Source organism: Nicotiana tabacum, chromosome 22 (genome assembly GCF_000715075.1).
Source record: "Nicotiana tabacum cultivar K326 chromosome 22, ASM71507v2, whole genome shotgun sequence".
NCBI lineage: Eukaryota > Viridiplantae > Streptophyta > Magnoliopsida > Solanales > Solanaceae > Nicotiana > Nicotiana tabacum.
This window is the reverse complement of record NC_134101.1, coordinates 85534455-85546999: the sequence shown is the minus strand read 5'-3', so window position 1 is coordinate 85546999 and position 12545 is coordinate 85534455.

The following is a 12545-nucleotide window of genomic DNA, read 5'->3' as shown; positions in this document are numbered from 1 at the left end:
TTTACAACACAAAAAATGGTTGAATATGAACAGAAAATATACAAGAATTGTCAAATAAGCCCAATAGGCATTACTCTCATTTAAAATATAGTACCAAAAATTTTAATTTCATAAAAGGAGAATTTTAAACACATAAACCTTTCACTACCAGGACATTGTCCTTATATAAAATCCACCGCAGCTTGTAGCTCGGTTTAAAATATTTCACATTATATAATTATTTGAGGATATCACCCTCAACTCTGAATCACAAGTATTTGCACATTGTGCCAACTGAAATTTTTCATTTCCTTTCTTTCTTCTTTTCAATAATTTCCGTCAAAGAAAATCACAACATACAATGATAGGGATAGGTATCTCCATATAATAGCCCAACGTGAGTATTCACATAAGTAGATTTCAGGATTACGAAGCTCACTCATGAGTGGAGCATATTAAGAGGACTCGCCTAAATTTTCAAAATCAAATCAAGTTAAGGAAAAAAATATCATTTTTGTAACAATCAGAATTGTACTTGTAATGACACCATCTGGTATAGTGGCCTCAGCCACACTATAGCAATTATATCAATGGGTCGGGCATCCACCTCTTAGGCGCCATCTGTCCGTTTGTTCTCCATCTCTATCTTGTAGCGTATGTAGATTAGTAACTATAATGGAGTGTGTTGACTGTGTGTTCTGATGAAATAGGTTTCTCCCAAGTTTGGGATAATTTCTCATGATGTTTCTAGTATCACTACATTCATAATAACCCATCTGCAGTTCAGCTGCTCATACTGAGTCTGTGCCGGATAACTAGAATAACCATTTAAGGAACCCCATGCTAGTGGTGCATTTAAAAGATAATTGTCCCATGAGAGTGCCCTGATTAACTGGAGCACTACGAGTATTCTAAAATTGTTTTCATTTCCCTGCTGATATTGAATGTAGAATCATTATGGACATAGGAACATCGAAAGTCCCCACATCATCCCATACAAATCTCAGCTCCTACTCATATACAAGTTTCAGAGAACTTTTGGATACCACATAAATACACCTCATGCCAAATCTGATATGACACATGACCCACAATTTGATCGTTGATAGTGAACTCTCTTCACTTGGTGCAAGGCCATAAGATACATCTTGATACTCCACAATACTAACCTTTATCGCTCGTATGCCACCATCATGAGACACCTCAAGCCATTCGTTTGGCATATGTCCTTCTTAGGACAGTTAAACTCACTTCCTCCAGCATCTCGGTTGCTAGTTGTACCCTTCGCTAGATAGACATCTCATACGTACCACATAGTCCCTATTACCACCAACTATCTTCAGATCTACGTCCACCTCGTGACTCTACCATTACTGCGACGATTAGGCAATTAAGTAAACCTTCTTAAGATCGTACTTATCAGCCAGATGTCAGAACCTATTGCACCCCTATGTGCACAATTGAATGATCTCTCAATAATTCTGCATTATTGATATGGATGACACGCGGTAACAACGGTTGAGCAAATTCTTGGCTCCCTTATAATCCTTTTGTACCATCACGAACCATCGACGCAAAATTGATACCGAGTGCGCAATTTCAATACACGAGAGAACATATGATATAAGCTCCAAACTGAATAAATGACGCACGATAAGAAATGAAATAAAGTGGAATTTTCCTAACGGTTACATAGCCTCTCGTAGATAAGTACAGACGTCTCCGTACCGATCATCGAGACTCTAATAAATCGGCCTGCGTCCCGTGACTCCTATGAACCTAGAGCTCTGATACCAACTTGTCACGACCCTGGTTCACCAATTGTGAGCCTGTCATGACGGCACCCAGTCTTCGCGACTAGGTAAGCCTAACACATTGCAGAATTTAACAATTTGAAATAAAAACAGTAAACAAACACTAAATAGAAAAGGAAGTGTATAACGATGCCGCTTGGCACATACACTGAATACACAACTCTTGAAAGTAACATCCCAAAACCCGGAATCCCACGGGCAACACAGGTTACAAGAAGTCTAACACTGCTCTAGTCACCAGAATTTGTCTAATACAAAGAGAGGAATCGAAATAACAGCTAACAACTAGGGATGGAATGAGAAGGAGACTTTGCGGATCTGCGGACGTAGCAGATGTATACCTCAAGTCTCCAATAATGCTCCCTGACAGCTACTGGCGGTATGCCTGCTCAGATGTACCTAGATCTGCACAACAAAAGTGTGCAGAAGAGTAGCATGAGTACACCACAGCGGTACTCAGTAAGTGCCAAGCCTAACCTCGGTTGGGTAGTGACGAGGAAGGTCAGGGCCCTACTGAGGTTATATAAAATATAAAGATGTCAGGATAAAATAAGCAGTTCAATTGAGAACCTACAGTAAGAATCTATGCAGAATAATAAGAGTACAATAACGGAAACAATGATGAAAGCAAACCATAAGGAAAGTAACCGGGGATCTCTAAGTATCCTGAGGATCTCTTAGTATCCTCGACATATACTAGGGATCTCTTGGTATCCCGAGGATCTCTCGGTATCCTCAATATAAGCCAAGGATCTCTTGGTATCCCGAGGATCTCTTGGTATCCTCAATATGTACTAGGGATCTCTTGGTATCCCGAGGATCTCTCGGTATCCTCAATATGTACTAGGGATCTCTTGGTATCCCGAGGATCTCTCGGTATCCTCAATGTATCCCGAGGATCTCTTGGTATCCTCAATATGTACTAGGGATCTCTTGGTATCCCGAGGATCTCTCGGTATCCTCAATATAAGTCAGGGATCTCTTGGTATCCCGAGGATCTCTTGGTATCCTCAATATATGTGCGGGGGATCTCCCGGGAATCTAACCCGTAGTCCCAAAGTAAATGTACAGGGGGAATCTCCCGGGAATCTAACCCGTAGTCCCAAAGTAAATGTGCAGGGGGAATCTCCTGGGAATCTAACCCGTAGTCCCAATTTAAATGTGCAGGGGGAATCTCCCGGGAATCTAACCCGTAGTACCAAAGTAAATGTGCAGGGGGAATCTCCCGGGAATCTAACCCGTAGTCCCAATTTAAATGTGCAGGGGGAATCTCCCGGGAATCTAACCTGTAGTCCCAATTTAAATGTGCAGGGGGAATCTCCCGGGAATCTAACCCGTAGTCCCAATTTAAAACACAGAGTAGCAACACAAGAATATTAAATTAAACGCTAATTTCGTACTAAGTAAACATTTACTTCTAGCCTAACATGCTTCCCGTAATGCAATTTAGGCAATTTAAGCAAATAGGCAATTTAGTCAACTAAACATGCCTTTCTAGACTAGCAACATGCTAAATTCACAAGTAGAATAAAACAAGAAAAGAACTCAATTGAAATACTTAAGGAAAAACCGGATTTTCAATAATTAGCTCAAGTACGCGCTCGTCACCTCACGTACAGGGCATTTCAATTATCAAATATAGCATATCCTAAGAGGAAAGGTCCCCCACACAAGGTTAGACAAGCCACTTACCTCGAATGCTCCAACTCAAGTCTCGATTATAGCTTTACCTCTCGAATTCACCACCCAACCGCTCGAATCTAGTCACAAATTACTTGAATGCATTAATAATTACTATTGGAACTAACCCCAATGCACAAAAATAATTTTTACAAGGTTTTTCCCAAAAAGGTCAAAAATACCCCCGGACCCACATGGTCGAAACTCGAGGTTCGGACCAAAACCCTGTTACCCATTCTCCCACAAATCCAAATATATGTTTTGTTTTGAAATCGGACCCCAAATTGAGGTCCATCTTCTCAATTTGTAGAAAACCTAGGTTCTACCCAAAACACCCAATTTTCCCATGAAAATCTTTGATTTGAAGTTGAAATCATGTTAAAAGATGTTAAGAAGTGAAGAAATTAAGTTAGAAATCACTTACCAATGGTTTTAGAGAAGAAAAGTTGTTTGGAAAATCGCCTCTTAGGTTTTGGGTTTTTGAAAAGTGAAAAATGACTGAGATTTTCCGAACTTGTATACCTTTCTGAGGACCTGGCGCGGACCGCACAAAAATGTGTTGCGGCGCACAAAAATGTGTTGCGGCCGCGCCGAGTGGGAGAAATATTGGGGCTTCTCTGAACCCTTCCAGCATGGACTGCACTGTTTTGGTGCGCGGCCGCGCTGGTTAACCTGAAACCCTAGCCCTCAGACTCAGCCACGCGGACCACATAGAAAGGCATTGCGGCCGCGCGGCTCCAGCGCGGACCGCACGGAAATGACCGCGGCCGCGCTGGTGTCTGCAACACCTGAACCTGCATTTTCTTAAGTCCAAGACCTCCCGGGCCCCATTCAAAACTCACCCGAGCCCTCGGGGCTCCAAACCAAACATGCACACAACCTTAAAACATCTTACGGACTTACTCGGGCGATCAAATCGCCAAAACAACATCATATACATAGGATCAAGCCTCAAACACATGATTTTCTTTCTTCAACTTTCATAACTCAAATTCTCCATTTCTAGTCCAAAACACGTCATATGACATCCGTTTTTAGCCAAACTTTACAAATAGTGCTTAACACATATTTAAGACTTGTACCGGGTGTCGGAACCAAAATACGAGCCCGATACCTATATTTTCTAACTCCTTTTCATTTCAAATTTTCATATCAAATTTCAGAAAACAATTTCTTTCAAAAATTCATTTCTCGGGCTTGGGACCTCGGAATTTGATTCCGGGCACACGCCCAAGTCCCATATTTTTCTACGGACCCTCCGGGACCGTCGAATCACAGGTCCGGGTCCGTTTACCCAAAATATTGACCGAAGTCAATATTATGCATATTAATATCAAAATCCATCAAATTATTTTCACAAAATTCGCATATTCTAACATAAAAACTTTTCGGCTATGCGCCCGAACTGCGCACGCAAATCGAGGCAACTAAAAGCGAGGTTTTCAAGGCCTCGGAAGCGCGGAACAAGGAAGAACTACGGTGATGCCCCTTTGGGTTATCACACCCACGCATACATAACGTAACATCCTGGGGACCTGAGGCATATCAAGGTAGTCATCCTCTGCTACATACTTCTTCCGAACATCTGGGAAGCGCTCATAGAACCAAACACATAACGGATATGGAAATCCAGTAAGTTTATACTCAGTTGCATGATGTTTGTTCTGCTTGTCCAATGCATGTTTCAGTGAATAAATGAGCTTCTCAAAAGCCACATTACCCCAAGGATATTCAGCACAAAGTTTCTCGTCTTCAACGATAGATGCATACTCCTCAATCACACATGACTCGGTATTTTTCCCAAACAGAATAGACTCTACAATACGAATTTCCATAAGCTTAACTGCATCATCATCACTCTCACATACGTGTGCATGATTCACAGCATTCTTTGGAATTACATTGCGAGTCATAAAACTTCGAATATCCTTCAAACTCACACCCTTGGACTTACCAAAATAGCGCTTCAGAATAGTGCTCTCTCGATTAAATGGTTTTTCAATATTATGTGCTGTGATCCGCAAACCACACATAATGTGAAAGTCTTCAAGGGTGAAGGAAACATCATACCCAAAAATCTTGAAACTAATGGAGTCTCGATCATTCGTGAATATTCGAGAAAGACACAGACAATAAACCAACTTCATGCTGCATTTGAATTCTCCATAGCAATAATGTATCTAAATGCACCATTATTAAGCTTATCCCTTTGTGCAGGAGTCAAAAAATTTGCAATTAAACTCAAAATATTTTTGTCCTAGTACTGTAGGTGGAGGCTCAGAGACATAAGGACCTGGTGCTATTACAGGTAGTCTAGGTTTTTTAGGTGCTTTGCCTTCTTTAGCTACTTTAGGATCTTTAGGTGCTTTAGGAGCCATTTGTCCAAAAAAGTAAAAGATACAAATAATAACATCAGGACATTATAAAAAAGATCATTTAAAACTTCAACACCTAAGAAGGCTTAAGTTTGACAAGTATAAAACAAAAACTCCAGCTCTAGAGCTGAAGTTCGACAGGTATAAAACAAAAACTTCAGCTCTAGAGCTGAAGTTCGACAGTTACAAAAAAAAACTTCAGCTCTAGACCTGAAGTTCAAAAGGTATAAAACAAAAACTTCAGCTGTATAGCTGAAGTTCTCCAGTAACAAACACAAAAACTTCATCTCCTAAAGCTGGACTTCACCAGTTACAAACACAAAAAACTTCAGCTCCTAAAGATGGAATTCACCAGTTACAAACACAAAAACTTAATTCTGGTTCTCCATACAAGCACACAACATTCAGCAAAAAAACAAACACAAATTCAAAATCAAAAATAATGCCAAAACATGAAAAAAACTTCAACTCCTATCTAAGGTATCATTATCATCTGTTTAACTCTGAAAATTTTTAAAAATTTGAACATCTAATCACAGAAGAATTTATAGAATTTTCATTAACAACATAAACACTCATTCAAAAAACCTAAAAATACAAACGTAAAAGTAAAACTAATGAACTTATCAAACTAAACCCTATCATAAATATATGACTATCAAACCCAAAATCAGAAATTAAATCGTAAAATAAAACCCAGAAAGTTAATGCAATGTACCTGTGATTAAATCGTAATGTGGGAACAACGACAACTAGCAATTGAAAATTCGAAACAACGATGAAAACCCTTTGATTTTAGAGAAGAGCAAATCAAAAAAACGCGAAATAGCGGGAGAGAGAGACAGACACAGTAGAGAACTAGCGTATACTTGGAGAGAAAGTAATCTTTTAATAAAGAAGGGCAAAATAGTCTTTCAAATGGATTTTAACAAAAAAACGGGTACGGGTACAAACAGAAAGACAAAGCGGCTACAGGTTAAAAAGGGACGCCCAAATAGGGCGCCCCGTGCAATTTTTACGTTGAGATACCTTTTGTTTTGGGTGAGTTTTATGGGTTATATTTGAGTTGCTTAATGGGTCAGAATGAGCTATAAAATATAATGGGTTAACTTGGGCTCGGCCCAAATTGACCCATGAGCTAAAATATTTGTAACCCAACCCATTAATCTCTAGGCGAGTTGGGCGGGTTAGATGGGTTTGGGCTCAAATTGCCACCCCTATTTACAACTTATAGCCCGTTTGGCCAAGCTGCAAAAATCAGCTTATTTTGATAAGTGTTTTTTTTTTCAAAAGTGTTTTCTCAAAAGTACTTTTGGTGTTTGGCTAATTAGTTTGAAAAGCACTTCTGAGCAGCAATTAGTGTTTGGCCAAACTTTAAAAAGCTGCTTCTAAGTGTATTTTTCTGAAAAGTGCTTCTCAAAAAAGTGCTTTTGGAGAAAAGCTATTTTTTTCTACTTCTCCAAAACTGCTTCTACTTCTCCTCAAAAGTACTTTTTTTTTCTTCCAAAAGTTTGGCCAAACACCTCGATTTTAAAAATAATAAAAAAAACACTTTTGGCGAAAAAGTAGCTTGACCAAATAGGCTATTTCTCTTACTATCCCCATTTTTTCTCCCAAAGGAGAATATTCTTTTTTTATATTCATCTCTCTTCTATATTATACTAGTCTCAAGCTACGCGCAAGCGTGTATTCATGTCCATGAGTATATAATTTTTAAAAAATATAAAAATATTATTAAATAATATATTTGAGTTGTATAATAAAAACTAAAAAAGAAAGTATAGATTCTTGATGAATGCTTATTTATTTAGGTAGTCGAGATCAAATTATATAAATTCTTAAAATATAATGTAAATAAAAGAGATTTCAAGATAGAATCAAATTGTTTTCAACTCCGAAATTCATAACATAAACAATAAATTGCAGATTCTTCATGTAGCTTCACTTTTAGAAGAATCAGTGGTAGTACTTATTTTCGTTCAATAAAAAAAAGTAGGGGTTGTTCAATTCTTTCCTTTAATCACTTGTAGTTTTCTATGCCATTGAAATTTGAATATCTAAAAGGTATTTCAACGGCAAATTAGTTCTTATAGTTGGGGCTAAATATTTGGACTTTGATTTATACAAGGGAAAAAATTAGTTCAATTTTATTTTTTAATTTTCATTAAACAAATTCCATCTTTTATTTTCATTAATTTGTAATTTTCATTAAAATAATTCCATAAAATTTTAAATACTAAAATTTGTAAGCAATTATTAAAGATTAACTAATAATTCATATAAAAGTGAAATTATTGCGATACAAGATTAACTAAATACATATTACATAACGATAAAATTCATTCGAAATACTACATAAATATTCAACTTCAACCTCTAGTATTCTCCCATAAATGATCTATTAATGCATTACGAAGTACAAAATGAGCATCTTTGTTCTTAATTCTTCTATGTCGAGCTAAAAATTCTTGAAATCGTTGATTTTCATCTACTGCCATTTCTCTTGTTGGAGGTGGACCTTCCAAATCATCCCGAATTGGTGCATTAAGATCACACTCATTGTATGCTAATATATCATCGTACTCTGAGGCTCGTGCCCCTAATTCACCCTGTGTATCATCTCCTAACTTATCATTTTCAGTAAATTTAAATGAGGATGTTGCAGGTAATTTCTACACCATCACAACGACCAAGTGGGGTGAAGAAAGCAAAAATAAAGAGAAAAATCGACGATGGTTATATGAAGATAGTCATTAATCGAATTGTTGAGGCGATGAATAGTGCAATTGAGAGACAAAAAGAAACAAATGACATTGAAAGAGAAAAAATAAGACTAAAAGAATTGAAATATGATCGTAAAATTATGTCCATGGATGTGGATTCTGCTTTGGATCCAGTTCGTCGTGAATATTTGCAGCAAGAACAACAACAAATAATGTATAAAAAAAGTCAACAACCACAACAGTCACAACCACAACAATCGTCTGCCCCATTCACTCAGTACTATAATAATTTTGGCGTACCTGAAAACGACAAGTCTCGCTACTAAATTATTATGTTATTTAACGTAGTTTCAATTTTAATGTGTTTTAATTTAATGTATTTTTAATTTTAATGTATTTCAATTTTAGCAACATCAAATATTTTATATTTGCACCTTTCATTTTTTGTGATGGTTATATCTTTTTCATATAATTATAACTCATAATATAATTAACTACCAATTTTACATTAAAAAAAATAGATGCACGATAATTAATTTTTCAAAATTATACGTCAAAGTTAAGATGAAAAATTAATTAGGTAAATATATTATATAAACATAATTAAGTATATATAAAAAGATAAATTAAAAGATTAAATAATAAAAATAATAATATTTTAATGGGAAATAGTAAATGGGGAGATGAATAGTGTGTCCTTAATGTATAATTTTCAGCTTTCTTCCGACCACAACAACAACCGGTCCCAAACAAGTCACTATATGTACTGTTTTTTAGCTTATGTACTAGATAAAGGTGGGCCCAACAGGTTAAGCAGTATGCTTGATTTTTTCAAGTATTCCGGCGTCACCAAAATAGTACTCATCTCTAACTATGGACTATCATAACCAGTAGGCTTTTCATCCATCATATAAATAGTATGTATGATAGTACAATATCTGCAAAAGAGGACGTAAAACACTCTACAATGCTACTGCTATCCGGATAACCATAGGTACTGATTACAGCTAAATACTATTGATGTAATAGCCACAAGAATATAGAAAATTTGTATTTTCAGCACAAGCACATTTAACCCATCATTCCCTTTCGAGAATACAGTGCCCATCTCAGTTGCTGCTCTTGTCATACCCGAAACACCTATCAGTAAATATAGATATGTGAGATGAAATACAGACATGAGAGAAGCACTTTATACTGCATTTTATAAAGCTGTTCGCAGTATTATACTGCGTTTTACCTAAAACGCAGTATAATACTGCGGACAACTTTATAAAACGCAGCCCCTTCTTCTTCCTTGGATCACTGAACGCAGCCCCTTCTCCTTTAAAAATTTCGATTGTTCTGGTCCCCCCTGCCCCACCCCGCGACAAACTTAAAAAAAAAAAAAAATTCGGCCCCACCCGTCACCTAAAGAGCAAGGAGTGTAGGTCCCACATACAAGACAAGCTTTGGATTCCTTCTTTCGGGTGCAAAAATTCGATTTCAATCAAATTCAAAAAACTTAAATCAAGGTATTTCGATTTTGTTTATGTCGAAACTCGTATAGTACATGCATATTTGTATTGTTTAATGTGTTTCCATGTTAATTTGTGTTATATTTGTGTTTAAATTTGTATTTTATTTATACCCGGACTGATTTATTAGCTTTGGTACAAAAAATTGTTAAAATTTGATAAATTATTTGTATTGTTAAAAAATTAATATTATTTATTTTGTTTGTTGTTCATATTTGTATTTTATGTTAGTTGTTTTTATATGTAATATTGACCTTTTAACGTAGTAAAATATAGAGCCTTTTAGTGTAGTAAAATATAGAGCCTTTTAGTGTAATAAAATATAGAGTCTTTTAGCGTTGTAAAATATAGAGCCTTTTAGCGTAGTAAAATGTAGAGCCTTTTAGCGTAGAGTCTATGTAGTTTAAGTATGTAGTAACTCCAATTACACTTTACAAAATTAATTATTTAATTTATAACAATAAACTTACAAAAGTAACAAATTAATATATGTTGTAAAATTAACTCAAATATCGAGCCTAGAACCCATATATAATTAATCAGTCCAATTTTAAACATAATTAATTATTTAATTTATTAAGCCAATAGACACAATTCTAAAAATATTGAAATTAACACGCATAATAATTAAGGATAACTCGGTGCTACCGGGCCTCAAATATCGAGCCTGGAACCCATACATAAATATTCAGTCCAATTTTAAACATAATTAATTATTTAATTTATTAAGCTAACAGGCACAATTCTAAAAATATTGAAATTAACACGCATAATAATTAAGGATAACTCGGTGCTACCGGACCTCAAATATCGAGCCTGGAACTTGTACATAATTATTCAGTCCAATTTTAAACATAATTAATTATTTAATTCATTAAGCTAATACACACAATTCTAAAAATGTTGAAATTAACACGCATAATAATTAAGGATAACTCGGTGCTACCGGGCCTCAAATATCGAGCCTGGAACCCATACATAATTATTCAATCCAATTTTAAACATAATTAATTATTTAATTTATTAAGCTAACACACACAATTAATTTTGTTTAAATTATAGTAGACGACATGGACTTTCCTCCGCCTGCACATCCCGGACCTGCCGAGGATCAGCTACTAGTGTTGCAGGGCGACCATAGGTCCTCATTTGTATGGGAGGGACATCTATCGATGCAGCCTCTCCGCCCCAGGAGACCTGACGATTTGTGGGAGTTCATCGGGGAGCATCCTTTCCATGCCCACGTAGTCGCGCGTCTACAGGCTACGGGCTTCTATACGATTTTTGAGCTTGGACGGATAGCTTGATTGGTCTCTCATCACGGCCTTGGTAGAGCGGTGGCGACTGGAGACGCACATTTTTCACTTACCCACTGGAGAGGCCACCGTCACGCTGGAGGATGTTCAGGTTTTGTACGGGCTGCGCGTAGATGGACAGGCCGTAGCACTGCCCCAGTACATTAGATCCATGACGCATGCACAATTTTTGGATATGATGATGCATTTTACTGGTTATAGACCTTAGGGTGACGCTGGGGGCAGTCGCGTTGCTTTGTCAGCCATCAGAGATCATATGGCGTTTTTGCACCCAGACATTACCGACGAGACGGAGGATCTCCATATTGAGAGGTACACGCGTTTGGCGCTGCTCCTGCTTTTCGGGTGTGTCTTGTTCCCGAACACTTCGGGGAGTAAAGTGAGTATGCGCTTTCTCCATCATCTTCAGGAGTTGGATGGTTTACCCCAGTACAGTTGGGGTGCTGCTGTTCTCGCATACCTGTATAGGAGCATGTGCCGGGCGAGCATGGGCCCAGCGGTGGACATATGTGATTTTCTGCCCCTCCTACAGGTGACAACATTTTCGAATACTCTGTTCATTTCTCCGAATTCTATATGGTCGAAATGACTCATAAATTTTACATCAACCTTTTATCTTAGGTTTGGGCCTGGCAGCGGATCATGCCATTGCAGCCACCTCTACCAGCACTTGTGCCTGGTGAGGCTTATCCGTTTCTCCCTCTAACTTCTAGGTGGATTCTCCGGCGTGGGAACTACCGAGGGACCGATGCTCATCATAATCTCCCCCTTATCAGGGATGTGCTAGATATGCTGGTGGACGGACAGGTAGATATGTACCTACCCTTACTTGTTTAAATTGAGTTGTGTTGCGCATACTCACTTTTATGTTATTATTTGGTAGTTCATTTGGACGCCATACAACGATGAGTTGGTAGCTCAGCTGCCCTTTTATTGCTCAGTCGATCGAATGCTTTGGAGCACCTCCGTCCCGATGATCTTCTTCGATATGGTTGAGTATTATGCCACAGAGCGTGCTCTTCGCTAGTTTCACCGTCCCCAGCCTATACCGAGGGATCCTGGATGGGTGGCTATACACTATCAGCGGGATGACCGTGCCAGGCTGGACGATATATATATGGGATGGCTAGAGCAGCAGGTC